General features: G+C 36.9%; 1 long non-coding RNA gene across 1 annotated transcript in view; it reads right to left on the bottom strand.

The window, feature by feature from the left end:
* Positions 1 to 13468, bottom strand: part of LOC130241755 (uncharacterized) — a 58875-nt gene extending 45407 nt beyond the window's left edge. Inside the window, exon 1 of the long non-coding RNA XR_008838898.1 lies at positions 13397 to 13468. This is a non-coding gene — a long non-coding RNA (uncharacterized LOC130241755). The remainder of the gene's footprint in view (positions 1 to 13396) is intronic.
* Positions 13469 to 16983: the final 3515 nt, after the last annotated feature.

Below are 16983 nucleotides of genomic sequence, written 5' to 3' on the forward strand. Positions count from 1 at the left end.
GACAAAGCCCTTCTGCCTGTTCATAATAAAGACAGAAAGCAAGCACTGGGGATAGGTTATTATTGCTGTTGTACCATACCCATATAGAACTGTAACCCCTGAAAACTGAGATACTTATTGAACCATGACTTCAGTGCACTATTAAACCTCTACGACTGAGCTAATTTAAAAACATATTCCAAAAAGTAAAAAACGAAAGATATTGATTATTTAAGTGTCCGGTGCTGTGCATTTGCATAGAGGACGGGATGCTAATCCGCCATTAATTGAATCTGAATTTAAACATACACAGAAGCTTGACTGGAAGCGTTGGATAGGCTGTTTGGAGAAATATTCCAATGGTCAACGTCGAATACAAGAGAGACAAGGGATCAACTGTGGATTAAAACAAAAAACATTTATATTTCAGCAATTAAATAAATCAATAAGAGCGTAATTGCATGGGAAACAAATTATGAGGAGGAGGTGGAGGCTGATGTCCGGGCGGATTAGGTTTTTTGGGTTCAGCGGACCGGTCGACGGAAAAGGTCTCTGCGTGATAATTAAATCTTCTCAGTCTGATTTTCTGCCAATTTTATTTCCCCTGGGTACAACTTACTGATTCACTGCTTATAAGCCAGGCATAAGTAATCACTGGAGTATGGAAAATAGTTGCTTTGAATGAGAGAGCGATATGCAAACGTTTTTACCTCAATTGTCAGTGACACGGGCTTGCAATAATGCATTTAATCTGTAAAACGATGTCTAAAATTGTAAATAAAAGTGGAACACAGGACTGATGGACATCTCACATCATAATAAATATGTTCTTCCCATGCAACAGTCTTACATGACAACTGATTAAGTAAGATTCATTCAAAAATACTTTCTTTTCTTGATTTTCTTGGAAATGTAAGAGTTATAAATGCTTTACGGATTTCCAGAGGTCAATACTATGTGCTATTTGACAAAATGTCCAAGCTATTTTATTGATACCTTCCATTCGCTGGAAGACTGACAGTGAATACACAAGTTGAAATAAATTTCAGTCAGCCGTTTGGTTTATTTAAACATTGACTACACTACACTGGGACATCCCTACGAAGAATTGAAGTCATTCAATCACTTCTATGGCCTCAGGTGTATAAAATCGACCACCACAGATGCATGTGCTTCTACAAAAAAATGTGAAAAAAGTCAATAAAACAATAATAAAACCACACCGTGTGCAGAAGTCTACAGCTACAGACCTCCAAACTTCATGCGGCCTTCAGATTAGCTGAGAAACAGTGTGTACACTCTCAGAAATAAAGGTACAGGAGCTGTCACTGGGGCAGTACCTTTTCAAAAGGTACATATTTGTACCTAAAAAGTCCTTAGTGGTACCTCAAAGGTACATATCAGTACCCAAATGCACCTAAAATGTACCTTTGAGGTACCAATATGGACTCTTTAGGTACAAATATGTACCTTTTGAAAAGGTACTGCCCCAGTGACAGCTCCTGTACCTTTACTTTTGAGAGTGTAGAATAGGCATGGGATGATAACCGGTTTTAAGACCACCAAAATTGTCTGTTTTACCATTACAATAGCGTGATACAATGAAACTATTTTTATCCAAGGTTATCATACCATCAGAATCTTCTACCAGCCCATGCCTAGTGTAGACATGCTTCATGGATTGGGTTTCCATGGCAAGCAGCTGCATTCCAGCCTTACATCACCGAGTGCGTGGGATGCAGTGGTGTAAAGCAAACCGCCACTGACCCTAGAGCAGTGGAGACGTGTTCTGAATCAATCACAGTTCTCTGTCTGCCGATCCAATGGGGTTGTTTTTCTGGGGCTGGGCTCAACCACTTAAACCTCTTTTCCACTTAAGGCTGATTTATACTTTGGCCTGGCTCCGCAGCGTGATCCTCCACTGAATAGCCGAGAACTGTGAAGGCTTTTATACTTGACACACTCACCGTTGTACTATTATTTGACAACAGGGGGTGACTCGGAGTAACTGCCATGACGAAACGGTAGTAAAGAAGAGGTCAGCAAGAGGAGATGCTAAACGAATGAATATAACTATACTTAAAATAAATATGTTACGGCTAATTTTGGAGGACACTCGTGAAAATGTTTAGCTTTGCATTTAAAGGGCACCTATTTTACCCCTTTTTCAAGATTTAAAGGGCACATAGTTTACCTTTTTTTAATGATTTAATATTAATATTATGGTTCTTCTGAGTGTGCCAGTTTAGGTTCAGTTTAAAACACAATTCAGATTTTTTTATTATAATGTGTTAAAAAGTGTCATGTTGGGGGCGTGTCCACAGCTCGCTGATTTAGGGGTGTGGTGCTTCACATGTAGATTAGTTTCGGCTTCCCGCCAACGTAACAAGGGGGCGGGGCCATGAGCTCACCTGCTCTGCGTTTGCAAGAGTCTGACAGGCAGACTGCGAGAACGAGCTGGAGTGAAAGGTACAGCATTCAGTCGTACATGTACGACTCTGACACAGACCAAGCAGAGAGTACAAAATCATTTGTGTCTTTGTACAGTTTTACAGCCAACTGTGTGCTAGTTTCAAGTGCCGAGCTTGTACACAGAAACTAATAACCACGCACACTGAATTAACTTTGACTGAGGCACCGGATGCGCCGCTCGAAGCCGTGACACGGCACACCAGACACTCTCTGTGGCGCGGCAGAGACATGAAGTGTCCCGAATCGTCGCGCCATGCATTTTTGAATTCTAAACATAGGTTTCTGCAGCGGTCCGCGGCGCCCAGCCGTCGACTTGAGTGTACCCTGATAGAAACCGATGTTTAGAACTCTAAAACGCATGCTAGTTAAGATCACAGGGAGCTTTTGGGATCGCGAGAAATGCAAACGGCTGAAGTATAAGGTAGACTCAATGAGAAGTACACATGTTTGCAAAACTACCAAAAGATACAACCAATAATTCTGATTAGAGCGATAATGTGGAGAATATTGCTCTTGTGTTGAGCCTAATGAGCCTTGCATCTAAAAATAGAGCAAGGGTTTTCCTTTAGTGATTTCGCTTCGACTCACGCTGAAAATGGCGGACGTGAATCAACAAACTGGGGATATGATGACGCGCCTGTCAATCAATATTGGTGGGCGGGGGGACCGCTCTCCTACGTAAAGTTGCGGTCGGTTTGAAAACAGCTGCAATTGGTCCACCGTTTTTATGTTGTTAAATTGAAAAAAAAGCACTGGGTGTGCTTATATCACCCCAATATGACGGTCTATACACAATACATGCACATATGGCTGTCCAAACAGCTTGAAAAGTAGATTTTTTACCATAGGTGCCCTTTAAGAGAAGTCTTTTGTGTCTCCAGAATGTGTGTGTAAAGTTTCAGCTCAAAACACTCATCAGATTATTTATTTATTTTCCTCTTATTTTACTTTATGACTCAAGAAAAAAACAGGACATTTTTAATAGGATTCTTTTTTTTCCCTTGAGTGAATTATATAGATTTTTTAACATGTATTTGTTTTTTACATTCATGTTTTCAATTATAATTATAACTGAATTCTTAATTATAATTAATATCTATTTTTGATATCTGTGGCTTTAAAAAGGACAACACAACTATAAAATCTAAGAAAAAAGTTCATTAAATAAAACGCAGTATGAAGCTTCGTCCTATCTATCATGGTTTATGGTTTGCGGTGTACTTCTTTAATTCCAGTTGCGTTTCTGCTCTGCTGCACAGATGAATATAAATCCCCACGGTTCCTGGCGATCAGCATATCAGAGCCGCATCTGTTGAACTACAGCAAGACCCACTGACAGTAAAAAGACATTTCATATGTTCTGATCTGTCGCTGTGGTTCTGATCTTGCTTTAAAACGACTCTGACACTTTCCCTTTCCCACAACAGACTCTCACACGCTTTTGTTTCTTCTTGACAATGGATGACTCCCCAATGGCTGCTTTCCTTGTTAAATAGACATGGAGGTTTTTCTTTTAAATAAAACATTAGCGAAATATGAAATGACAGAAAAAGCTAATTCAAATATGTGACTAAAACCAGCAGTAAGCGATGGCAAGTCCCTGTCATGATGAGTGAGCTGTTTAGTCTTTCCCTAAGCCTCAGCTATTATCACCCTGCAGCCCAAGAGCGGTTACTCACTGAAGCTAAGCAGTACCTGGAAGGGAGACTACATGGAAAACTAGGTTGCTGTTGGAAGTGGTGTTAGTGAGGCCAGCAGGGGGCGCTTAACCCGTGGTCTGTGTGAGTCCTAATGCCCCAGTATAGTGAAGGGGACACTATACTTTCAGCATCCGCGCCTTCTTTCAGATGAGATGTTAAAGCGAATTCCTGACCCTCTGTGGTCATTCAAAATCTCATGGCACTTCTCATAGAGTAGGGGTGTAACCCCGGTGTCCTGGCCAAATTCCCTTCATTGGCCTTTACCCATCATGGCCTCCCAATCCACTAAATTGGCTCTATTACCGTCTCTCCACGCCCCCTATAGCTGGTGTGTGGTGAGCGCACTGGCGCTGTTGTACTGTGGCTGCTGTCGCATCATCCAAGTGTTTGCTGCACACTAGTGGTGGTGTGGAGAGATTTATTTATTTACTTATTTATTTACTTATTTATTTATTAACTAATTTATTTATTTACTTATTTATTTACTTATTTATTTATTAACTAATTTATTTATTTACTTATTTATTTACTTATTTATTTATTTACTAATTTATTTATTTATTTATTTATTTATTTACTTATTTATTTATTTACTTATTTACAAATTTTTTATTTACTAATTTATTTATTTATTTACTAATTTATTTATTTATTTACTTATTTATTTACTAATTTATTTATTTATTTACTTATTTATTTATTGACTTATTTATTTACTAATTTATTTATTTATTTACTTATTTATTTATTGACTTATTTATTTACTAATTTATTTATTTATTTATTTACTTATTTATTTATTTACTTATTTATTTATTTATTTATTTATTTATTTATTTATTTATTTATTTATTGTTTTAAGTGTAAAATTATTACTTATGTTTATATGACAAAACCTTTTTTCATGTCTTTTTAAGTCTAATGTGAAATGGACTATTGCTTGTTTTTTATTATTATTTTGTGCTGTATTAATTGGTTACTGAGCAGCGATAAATAACACTTCAAAATTTAAGGAGCTTTCATGTGATTTTCTCTGAAATTAACGCATAAACGCATAATAATCGTGACAACCGTGATTATTCTAGACTATAATCGTACAACCAAAATCAATAATCGTTGCATCCCTAGTGGAAGCCAGCATTTTTGACAGTGTATACAAGGACACTTAACACTTCATGAGATAAACGAACCAGCATAAAGGAAATATCATGCACAGTTGAAGTCAGAATTATTAGCCCCTCTGTTTATTTTTTTACCCAATTTTTGTGTGTTTTGTCAACACATTTCTAATCATAATAGTTTTAATAACTCATCTCTAATAACTGATTTATTTTAGCTCTGCCTTGATGACAATAAATAATATTTGACTAGATATTCTTCAAGACACGTTTATACAGCTTAAAGTGACATTTAAAGGCTTAACTAGGTTAATTAGGGTAACTAGGCAGGTTAGGGTAATTAGGCAAGTTATTGTTTAATAATGGTTTGTTCTGTAGACTATCGAAAAAAATATATAGCTTAAAGGGGCTAATAATATTGACCTTAAAATGGGGTTTAAAAAATTTAAAACTGCTTTTATTCTAGCCGAAATAAAACAAATAAGACTTTCACCAGAAGAAAAAATATTATCAGACATACTGTGAAAATTTCCTTGCTGTATTAAACATAATTTAGGAAAATATTTTAAAAAGAAACAGAAATTCAAAGGGGGGCTAATAAATCTGACTTCAACTGTATCATCAAGTTTACAAACAGTCTATCCTTATGTTTTTTTCCAAATGGACAAATCTGAGCTGTTTCTGAAATGTCATTTATGCAAGCTCTAGAGTCTAAGCGTATCCTTTACCAGGTGGTGCATTTCAGAACGTATCATTAAATACTAATTGGAGTCACAACAATTAAATCATTTGGACCCGTGTGAGCCCCAGTCAGCAGACTCCGGTCTCGGGGTCAACAGCTTGTAGACCCTCATTTACACAGCATTTGTATTCATGACAGGAGAGCGCTAAATATTTAACAACAGTCTTGAAGGAGCTACTACTGTTGAGCTCACAGGTCAAATCATTTGATTTCTAAAGAGATTATCTTAACCCGTCTCTGTCTGAGACAACACACCAGCTGACCGCTTTGCGTGAGTCAGTATAGTTAGGCTGTAATGACAATCTGAATTAATCAATTAAATAAACACTATTGCATTGGAAAATACGGATCTGGTGATTTTTCTTATCTGAGAGAATTATTCAGGATTATTAAAAACATGCAAAAACAACCTTAACAAAAATATTACTATCACTTGTGTTATCAATTTTCACACTTTATACAGAATAGAAGTTAAACATTTATCTGACACAAACAACAAAGAAATTCAAGAAGGGAAGAAAACACACACGCACGCACACACGCACTCACGCACGCACACACAAAATGAACACAAATGTAATATAATAATATAACTAAAACAATTTAAAGCATATTAAAAAACAGTAATTCAAGTAAACAATTTACACTCACCGGCCACTTTATTAGGTACAACTGTCCAAATGCTAATTAAAGCAAGTTTCTAATCAGCCAATCACATGGCAGCAACTCAATGCATTTAGGCATGTAGACATGGTCAAGACGAGCTGCTGCAGTTCAAAGCGAGCATCAGAATGGGGAAGGAAGGGGATTTAAGTGACTCTGAACGTGGCATGGTTGTTGGTGTCAGACGGGCTGCTCTGAGTATGTCAGAAACTGCTGATCTACTGGGATTTTCATGCACAACCATCTCTAGGGTTTACAGAGAATGGTCCGACAAAGAGGAAATATCCAGTGAGCGGCAGTTCTGTGGGCGCAAATGCCTTGTTGATGCGAGGTCAGAGGAGAATGGCCAGACTGGTTCCAGCTGATAGAAAGGCAATAGTAACTCAAATAAGCACTCGTTACAACCGAGGTCTGCAGAAAAGCATCTCTGAATGCACAACACGTCCAACCTTGAGGCAGATGGGTTACAGCAGCAGAAGACCACACCGGGTGCCGCTCCTGTCAGCTAATAACAGGAAACTGAGGCTACAATTCACACAGACTCACCAAAACTGGACAATAGAAGATTGGAGAAATGTAGCCTGGACTGATGAGTCTCCATTTCTGCTGCCACATTCAGATGGTCAAGCCAGAATATGGCATCACCAACATGAAAGCATGGATCCATCCTACCTTGTATCAACGGTTCAGACTGGTGGTGGTGGTGTAATGGTGTGGGGGATATTTTCTTGGCACACCATTAGTACCAATTGAGCATAGTGTCAACGCCACAGCCTACCTGAGTATTGCTGCTGACCATGTCCATCTCTTTATGACCACAGTGTCTCCATCTTCTGATAGCTACTTCCAGCAGGATAACGCACCATGTCATAAAGCGTGAATCATCTCAGACAGGTTTCTTAAACATGACAATGAGTTCACTGTACTCAAATGGCCTCCACAGTCACCAGAACTCAATCCAATAGAGCGCCTTTGGGATGTGGTGGAACGGGGGATTCGCATCATGGATGTGCAACTGACAAATATGCTGTAATTGCGTGATGCTATCATGTCAATATGGAGCAAAATCTCTGAGGAACATTTCCAGTAGCTTGTTGAATCTCTGCCACGAAGGATTAAGGCAGTTCTGAAAGCAAAAGGGGGTCCAACCTAGTACTAGTAAGGTCTAATAAAGAGGCCGGTGAGAGCATTTACATCAATGGATTTTTAATTTAACCATTTATAATTTGAGCTTATCGTTTCAGAAAATTATTTATTACTGTAAAATTATTATCGCTTAATTGTGATTAAAAAAATATTAATATATCCACATACATTTACATATAAATATATATATGTATGTGAATATTTAGCCTTATATAGATAGATAGATAGATCTGATTAAGCAGCTCAATGTCAGCCATTAATTGTTCTCCGTCATATTGACTGTGTGATTTTCTTTCATACACACAGTCTTGTTCAGCACTATGCCAGACACCTCTTGTGAATGACAACACAGCTTGTTATAGTGAGATTAGAAATTAATGGATACAGGGGGCAGTCTGTGTGTGTGTGTGTGTGGTGTGTGTGTGGGGGGGGTTCAATTCACTCTAAATGTTTAATGGTCATATCAGTCTCTAATACGGTCACACACAGAGAGGTACACACCTGCAAAGGTGACCCGCACGGCACAGCATAATTAAGAAAAAGTCTTTCCCTTTTCCATGGTGAAAGAGCAAGCTGCTCTAATGATACGGGTTAAACGCTGTTATACGCCTCATTAAAATATATGATCTGCATGAACACAGACAGAATGCAGGTCTGTGCCTCAAAGAAAAGTCTATGGAGTGACAGTCTCTGAGGGATTCAACACTGATTTGAATGTAGGCTTGTCTGTATCAAGGTTATTAGACTTTGGCATTTTTCAATGAGTTTTTATTGCATTACCATTTTTCATTTTACAATAAATGTAGTTTATTTAGTTCCATAATGCTTTTGCATGTTTTAGTTTATTTTTGATTTTGACAACACATTTCTGTTTAGGATTTACATATTCAGCTTGAGTTTTAGCTTTAACAATTCTAGTTTAGCATGTGTAGATTACATAGAAAGTCAACGCAAAGGCATGAATATTATCACATTTGAAACGACACAGAATGCGTGAAGCTTTTGCCACAAATGAGAGAAATTAGCCTCAGGAAATTAGCTTCGAAAATCATCCTCTGATCCAGAGCAAGTGACATGGTGATGTTTGTGATGTTGTGATGTGATGTTCCAAATGTTCATAAATATTCTCATTTGTTGAAATGCTTGTTGACACCTATTCCAAGTGTTTTCATTAGTTAAAACGCATGATGACGCCCGTTCCAAATGTTCTCATTGGTTGAAACGCATGATGACGCCCGTTCCAAATGTTCTCATTGGTTGAGATGCCTGTTCCAAATGTTCTTATTTGTTGAGATGCATGATGACGCCCGTTCCAAAAGTTCTCATTGGTTGAGACGCATGATGACACCCGTTCCAAATGGTCTCATTGGTTGAGACGCCTGTTCCAAATGTTCTTATTTGTTGAGATGCATGATGATGCCCGTTCCAAAAGTTCTCATTGGTTGAGACGCATGATGACACATATTTTAAATGTTCTCATTGGTTGCTACGCCTGTTCCAAATGTTCTTATTTGTTGAAATGCATGATGACGCCCCTTCCAAGTGTTCTCATTAGTTGAAACGCATGATGCGACCGTTCCAAATGTTCTCATTGGTTGAGACGCCTGTTCCAAATGTTCTTATTTGTTGAGATGCATGATGACGCCCGTTCCAAAAGTTCTCATTGGTTGAGACGCATGATGACACACATTTTAAATGTTCTCATTGGTTGCGACGCCTGTTCCAAATGTTCTTATTTGTTGAGATGCATGATGACGCCCCTTCCAAGTGTTCTCATTAGTTGAAACGCATGATGCGACCTTTCCAAATGTTCTCATTGGTTGAGACGCCTGTTCCAAATGTTCTTATTTGTTGAGATGCATGATGACGCCCGTTCCAAAAGTTCTCATTGGTTGAGACGCATGATGACACACATTTTAAATTTTCTCATTGGTTGAGACGCCTGTTCCAAATGTTCCTATTTGTTGAGATACATGATTACACCTATTCCAAATGTTCTCATTGGTTGAGACGCCTGTTCCAAATGTTCTTATTTGTTGGGATACATGATTACATCTATTCCAAAGGTTCTCATTAGTTGAAATGCATGATGGCGACCTTTCCAAATGTTCTCATAGGTTGAGACGCCTGTTCCAAATGTTCTTATTTGTTGAGATGCATGATGACGCCCCTTCCAAGTGTTCTCATTAGTTGAAACGCATGATGCGACCGTTCCAAATGTTCTCATTGGTTGAGACGCCTGTTCCAAATGTTCTTATTTGTTGAGATACATGATTACATCTATTCCAAAGGTTCTCATTAGTTGAAATGCATGATGACGACCTTTCCAAATGTTCTCATAGGTTGAGACGCCTGTTCCAAATGTTCTTATTTGTTGAGATGCATGATGACGCCCGTTCCAAATGTTCTCATTAGTTGAAACGCATGATGACGACCTTTCCAAATGTTCTCATTGGTTGAGACGCCTGTTCCAAATGTTCTTATTTGTTGAGATGCATGATGACGCCCGTTCCAAATGTTCTCATTAGTTGAAACGCATGATGACGACCTTTCCAAATGTTCTCATTGGTTGAGACGCCTGTTCCAAATGTTCTTATTTGTTGAGATGCATGATGACGCCCGTTCCAAAAGTTCTCATTGGTTGAGACGCATGATGACACACATTTTAAATGTTCTCATTGGTTGCGACGCCTGTTCCAAATGTTCTTATTTGTTGAGATGCATGATGACGCCTGTTCGAAATGTTCTCATTAGTTGAAACGCATGATGACGCCCGTTCCAAATGTTCTCATCGGTTGAGATGCCTGTTGCAAATGTTCTGATTTTTTGAGATGCATGATGACGTCCATTCCAAATGTTCTCATTGGTTGAGATGCCTGTTCCAAATGTTCTTATTGGTTGAGATGCATGATGACACATTTTAAATGATCTCATTGGTTGAGACGCATGATGACACATTTTAAATGGTCTCATTGGTTGAGATGCATGATGACACACATTTCTAAATGATCTCATTGGTTGAGAGGCCCATTACAAATGTTCTTATTGGTTGAGTAGTGTGTTGCCACCCATTGTCTGTTCCAAATGTTCTCAATGTTTGAAATGCACGATGACGAACATTCCAAATGTTCCCATTGGTTGAGACGCATTATGACGCTTGTTCCAAATGTTCTCATTGGTTGAGACGCATGATGACGCACATTCCTAGACAGCGTTCAACACCCCAGCCCTTCTGTGACCCATTGTTTGTCTGTTTGTATTGAGACCCAGTGAGCAATGGACTTATAAAAAATAGATATAAATATAAATAAATATATATATATAAATATTTTTTTAAAAAGTGTTAACAAGAGATAAAATAATTGCTTTAACAATAATAATGCATTAACTTGCCCAGCCCTAATTCACACATATCTGCACTCACAAATACCAGCTGTCTGCCAGTTTATCTACTTTGTTTATTGTTAACACTCACTTGAGTATAATCATGCAATATTTCAAGTTACATTTGTATCTCAGTATGTGACGACATACGATTTACATACATTATTGCCAAGTGTACTAACTATAACACATAGAACTCAAATTGTCTTAAATTATAAAAAGAAAATTCACTTAAAAAATATTAATAAAGAAAATTAAAAAACTATTTACATCCAGGGTGAGAACATGTGTCAATATGATTCCTTCCAGAATAATCTCAAATGACCAGCTTCATTGTACACATAGGTATTACACAGAATACATTGTGAATATATATATATATATCCATATACGTATACACACACATTAGCACACGTGCTCATCATTGCACTATTATTTGTAACCACAGGGGGCGAATCGAAGTAACTGTCACAATGTAACATGTTTGAGTATAAAAAAATTGGAGTATAAAATTTTTTGTTTTAGTACAAAAAAAGGTGATGCACATGTACATTCACCAGCTCTGCCGGACCCGGCTCCAAGTCAAGCAGTTTTGAATGCAACCAAAGCAAGCATAAATATATATCGAGTATAAATGTGCGCACACCTGCTGTGGCCAGATGACTATAGGCCAACCTGAACTTCTTTCACTGTGTCACTTAAAGACCGTGCAGACAGAGACTGAGTGTCAATAGCAAAAGTCACTTTGATTAGAGCGCAATTGTGACTATTTTTGTATGCTACCAAGCGGGGGTGGAGGTGGTGTTTAAAGCCTTCCAGCGCTCAGCAGAAAGAATGAGTTACTTCACAAAAACAAGAAGAGTTTAAGAGAGAAACTAAAGTGTTTTAGGAGGGAGGAAGTCAATTGATTCCAAAGGGTGAGATTATAGCATGAACTCTGCTTAAGAAAATCACTTGACTGTGAGCCACACACTGTAGCCCGGAGCGACAGTTTGCCAGATCCAGTAATGCGGTGAAGAATAATGCAGAATTCACTGAAAGACCGAGCATCAGGAGCTGAGCTGAAAATTGATCAAATGATTTCATGTTTTTAAGGCACGTTATTATGATGTTGTGAGAAGAATTCATAATAATACACCTTTTCAGTACTGATAACATGAAGATCAACAATGTGTGTGCTTGGCCGGGAGGTCAGGAGATGCAGTTTGTTGATAGATATTGATATTTATAGATACAGCCCTCGTAGATTCGTCATTAAAGTAACAGGACTACAATCGGACTGCATTCACACATGTGCTGAAAACTGTTTGACCAGGCTGTGGATTAATAATATAAATAAATTGTATTTATAATGCGCTTTTCTAAGAACCAAAGTGCTACAACAACATAGAACATCAAACATGCGATAAAATACAATACATAAAAAAGTTCTAAAATATAAAAAGATTAATCAAGAATGTAAAAATGCAGTCTTAAAAAGATCTTCTTAAAACTAGCTAGTGTGGAAGCATTTCTTAGAAAATAAGGGCGAGCATTCCATAACCTAGGTTACATTCCATAGCATTGAGAAGCTCTGCTTTAAACCCAACACCCTAGACCAGGCATGGGCAAACTCGATCCTCGAGGGCCGGTGTCCCTGCAGAGTTTTGCTCCAACACTAATCAAACACACCTGAACACCCTAATTAGTGTCTTCAAGATCACTAGAAAGCTACAAGCAGGTGTGTTTGATTAGGGTTGATGCAAAACTATGCAGGAACACCGGCCCTCGAGGATTGAGTTTGCCCATCCCTGCCCTAGACCTAAACGTCATCCTAACCACATAGTAAGTACATGTACCAAATACTATTACCTTGTAGTACAAGGAAGTGTAACCACACTTTCATTAATATTCATTTTCATGGTTAACACTTTATTTTAAGTTACAATTCACACTGTTAACTATTGTCTCGTTACCTGCCTATTATTAAGATATGAACTGTTAATTTGCAGCTATAAAATACAATCTTATACTGCATCCATAGTCCTTACCAATTCCCAAACCAAAATCCAACTAATACCTTACTAACTATTAATAAGCAGCTAATTAATAGTTTATTGAGTTATAGGTCTGGTTTGTTAATAGTGTGAATTGTAACTTAAAATAAAGCATTAAGCTTTGCTTTACTGTTTATATTAGACTGAATGACTTACCTTCCTCCTTTATAGCTGCTCCTTCTTTCACATTTTCCTTTGTTTTCAGTGCGTCATCAGTTTTAGCTGAAATAATAAGATAAATATATATATATTAGTCACAAATTCTAAAAAGCCCGTTAAATACATCATTAAAACCCACATTAATTCATGTCTGCACTTGTACTTTTCTCCCTGCATGCATATCTAAAAGGCTTAAGCACACACTTATCTAATAATTTTTCAGCATGCTAATTAAAAGCCTGAGAGAAACACTGACACGGTGGAAACGGTTTGTGTACAAGTCTTATGGCAATTCATTTCGTCTGTTGACTCGCTTCTCTCCTGCCCTCCAAATAATGAAGACGTTAGCCGAGATGAAGACATATAGTGAGCAGTGAAGGGGGACTATCAATACAGCCTGTAAATTAATTACACCTCTGTTCCCGTACGTAATTTATTCTAAAGCGTTCATGTCTCCCAGGAGCAATTTGCCTTTATTGCTGTTTCACTGGCTGATGAGAGGAGTCGTGCAAAATTGAGTCCCTCATAACATTACCTTCTATGAGTTTCAGCTAAGCAAGAAGCGGGAGGGCAATCGCAGCCATTACGGAGAAACAAATCGCAGTTTGCCGTGTTTAAGACAAATATATGTGGTAAATGTGAGTGCTGGAGTGGACATTAGAACGAGGATGGGTTGTTATAACTGTTAATAGTTGAAGATTAACAATGTATATTTCAGAAATAGGTAATAATAGGTAAAATAGGTAAGATCATTTTCCCAATACTGGGTTGCGGCTGGAAGATCATCAAAACATATGCCAAAGTAGTTGGCGGTTCATTCCACTGTGGTGACCCCTGATAAACCACACTCAAAAAAAAAAAAATTGTTGAATGAACATGATTTAATCGTGGCACCCTTTATGCATCTAATCCAATCAAGTAAATGTGAACTGCTTTGAACATGTTGTATGAACACAAAGCACATTTGTAGATAAAACATGGTTTCAATATGTCAGTCTAACTTCTTTGCAACTAATTGACTCAAAATGTTTGTATTGTGTTATTCTAATTAAAATGATTCTAATTTACTCAATGTAACACTAAAGCTTTACTTTAACAAAATTATGTCTTGTTAAATCAGCTAGTAAATTTCTTGTTCAATATTGTTGTTTAAATGACATTTTTTAAATGACAATACCATGAAGCAAGATTTAAAATTAAGTAATTCAACACAAAAAGGACAGAAAACATGTTATATATATATATATATATATATATATATATATATATATATATATATATATATATATATATATATGTATCTTTTATTATAGCCTTTAGCAGGCACCAATCACATTTAAACAAATTTCTTCTTTAATATTCTGATACAAATATCCAAAATTGTAATATGTAATATAAAATGTATAAGAAACATTTAGCCAACAAAATAACCTTGGCTCTTAGGAAAACTGATCCCCAAGCAATACCTGTAGGACGTTAACATCATTTTTTTTACCAATTGAGTTTAAACAGCTTTCTTCACTTTGGTACTCCTATTCAAAATGTAAAAGTATAAAATGTATAGGAAACATATAGCCAACAACATAACATGCATAACATTCAAGCTCTTGGGAAAACCAATTCCCAAACTATGCTTTAGGACACTCATCTTATTGGGAATATGTAAGGCAAACCTTGGCCTAATAAAAACACGCGGTGATACTTCTTCTTTTCATTTCTTATTTTCATGAAATATTTCACATTTTTTTATTTGAAGTTTTTATTCTATTCCAGTTTATGAATATTTTTTAGCAGTGCAGTCTTTGAGAAGAAAGTTGATTTGTTACTAATACTGTATAAAGCTGATTGGTTGAGATGTTTTGAACTCGCTGTGCTGTCAAAAACCAAGCATCTCCATTTGAAATAATGAACTTGAGCGCGCAAAAGCCATAATATGTTAGCAATTGTCTCTTAAAATGCAGTTTGACAATAAATAATATTTTAGCCTTCTCCATACTTCATGTGAAATACAGGACAAAACTTATTACACTTACTCAATTCTCAAAGATGATTGGTGGCTAACACTTTAGTTTAGGTCACAATTCACGGTATTAACCAACCATTAACTAACACTACTAGCTTAATAAACTACTTATTAGCTGTTTATTAATAGTTAGTAATGTAGAAGTTGATTTAAGATTTTGAATAGGATTAGGGATGCAGAATAAAATCATACGAATGACGTTTTGAACTCGCTGTGCTGTCAAAAACCATACATCCCCATCTGAAATAACGAACTTGAGCGCGCAAAAGCTGCAACATGTTAACGGCCGCTAATTGCAGCAATTGTATGTTAAAAACAAGTTTGACAAGAAATTATAGTTTAGCCTTCTCCATACTTCATGTGAAATACAGGACTAAACATAATACTTATACACTTATTCATTTCACACAGATGATTGGTGGCTAACACTTTAGTTTTGGTCACAATGCACGGTAGTAACCAACCATTAACTAACACTACAAGCATAATTATCTGCTAATTAGCTGTTTATTACGGAAGTCTTGTGATCTCGACATAACAAAAAGTTGTTTTCTCGTGATTTTTTTTTTTTGTTATTATTATTATTAATATCTGGCCAATTTATGAGCAGGCTACCTATTTTTTTTTCTGCCTGGATGCTCTAGACGTGCCTACACATAGCTGCGGGAAAGTTAAGAGCACAATACAGAGGCTTGTGTGGAAGTGTTAAGGCATTTTTATAGAAATCAATTTAGTTCAGCTGAACATGTTATGCTACAGATATGAGGGAGGCGCCGCGCATCTGTTCAAAGCAGCTCTGAGCTGCAGGAGTGACGAGAATTATACGAAATGACGGCTCTAAATGCGCAAGAGAAGGATTGTTTTCTCATTTCTTTGTTTAAAATAACGGAGTTGGTCTGGGATGTCCAATTCCACAAAATCTCGTGATCGATCATCATTTAAATTGATTATATATTATAGATTATGTTACGCACCGTCTAGGGATGGTGCACAACATGAAAGACAAGACAACGAAAGTGAAGTCAAAGATTTATTGGGGGTTTGAATTCGGGAGCTGACAAGGCCAAAATAACAAACAAAAATTCCTTTATGTTAAATCTCTAACTTACCTGATCAAAAAGAAAAGAAAAGAAAGTACAATTCACTACCCTAACTACCTAACACAGGTAACACAGAGGTCAAAAAGGTTTTACAGAGAAAATGGCGTCAAACTCCTTACTATCCCAATATATATACTATTTACAAACTATTTACAAAACAGGCAATCATATTTAAAGGACAATCCAAAAATCAATGTCAGCAGGCAACAAAGGTCAAACAAGCCACTGGAACAAAGTATCATAAACAAATCGATAATCTCCACTCTATCATAAACACAATATATAGGTTACTTTGCGCAGTAATGTGCTGGTACCTTCATTTCACATTAATTGCAGGGATTCACTTTTTAAAGTAATTGTACTGTAAATAACTTGCGGAACGTATCAAAGCAAAAGCAGGATCTTCATCAGTCTTCATAATTTAATTTATACATGCAGCAACTTATTTTTGCGCCATATAT

This window comes from Danio aesculapii, chromosome 15, assembly GCF_903798145.1.
Source record: "Danio aesculapii chromosome 15, fDanAes4.1, whole genome shotgun sequence".
Lineage (NCBI taxonomy): Eukaryota > Metazoa > Chordata > Actinopteri > Cypriniformes > Danionidae > Danio > Danio aesculapii.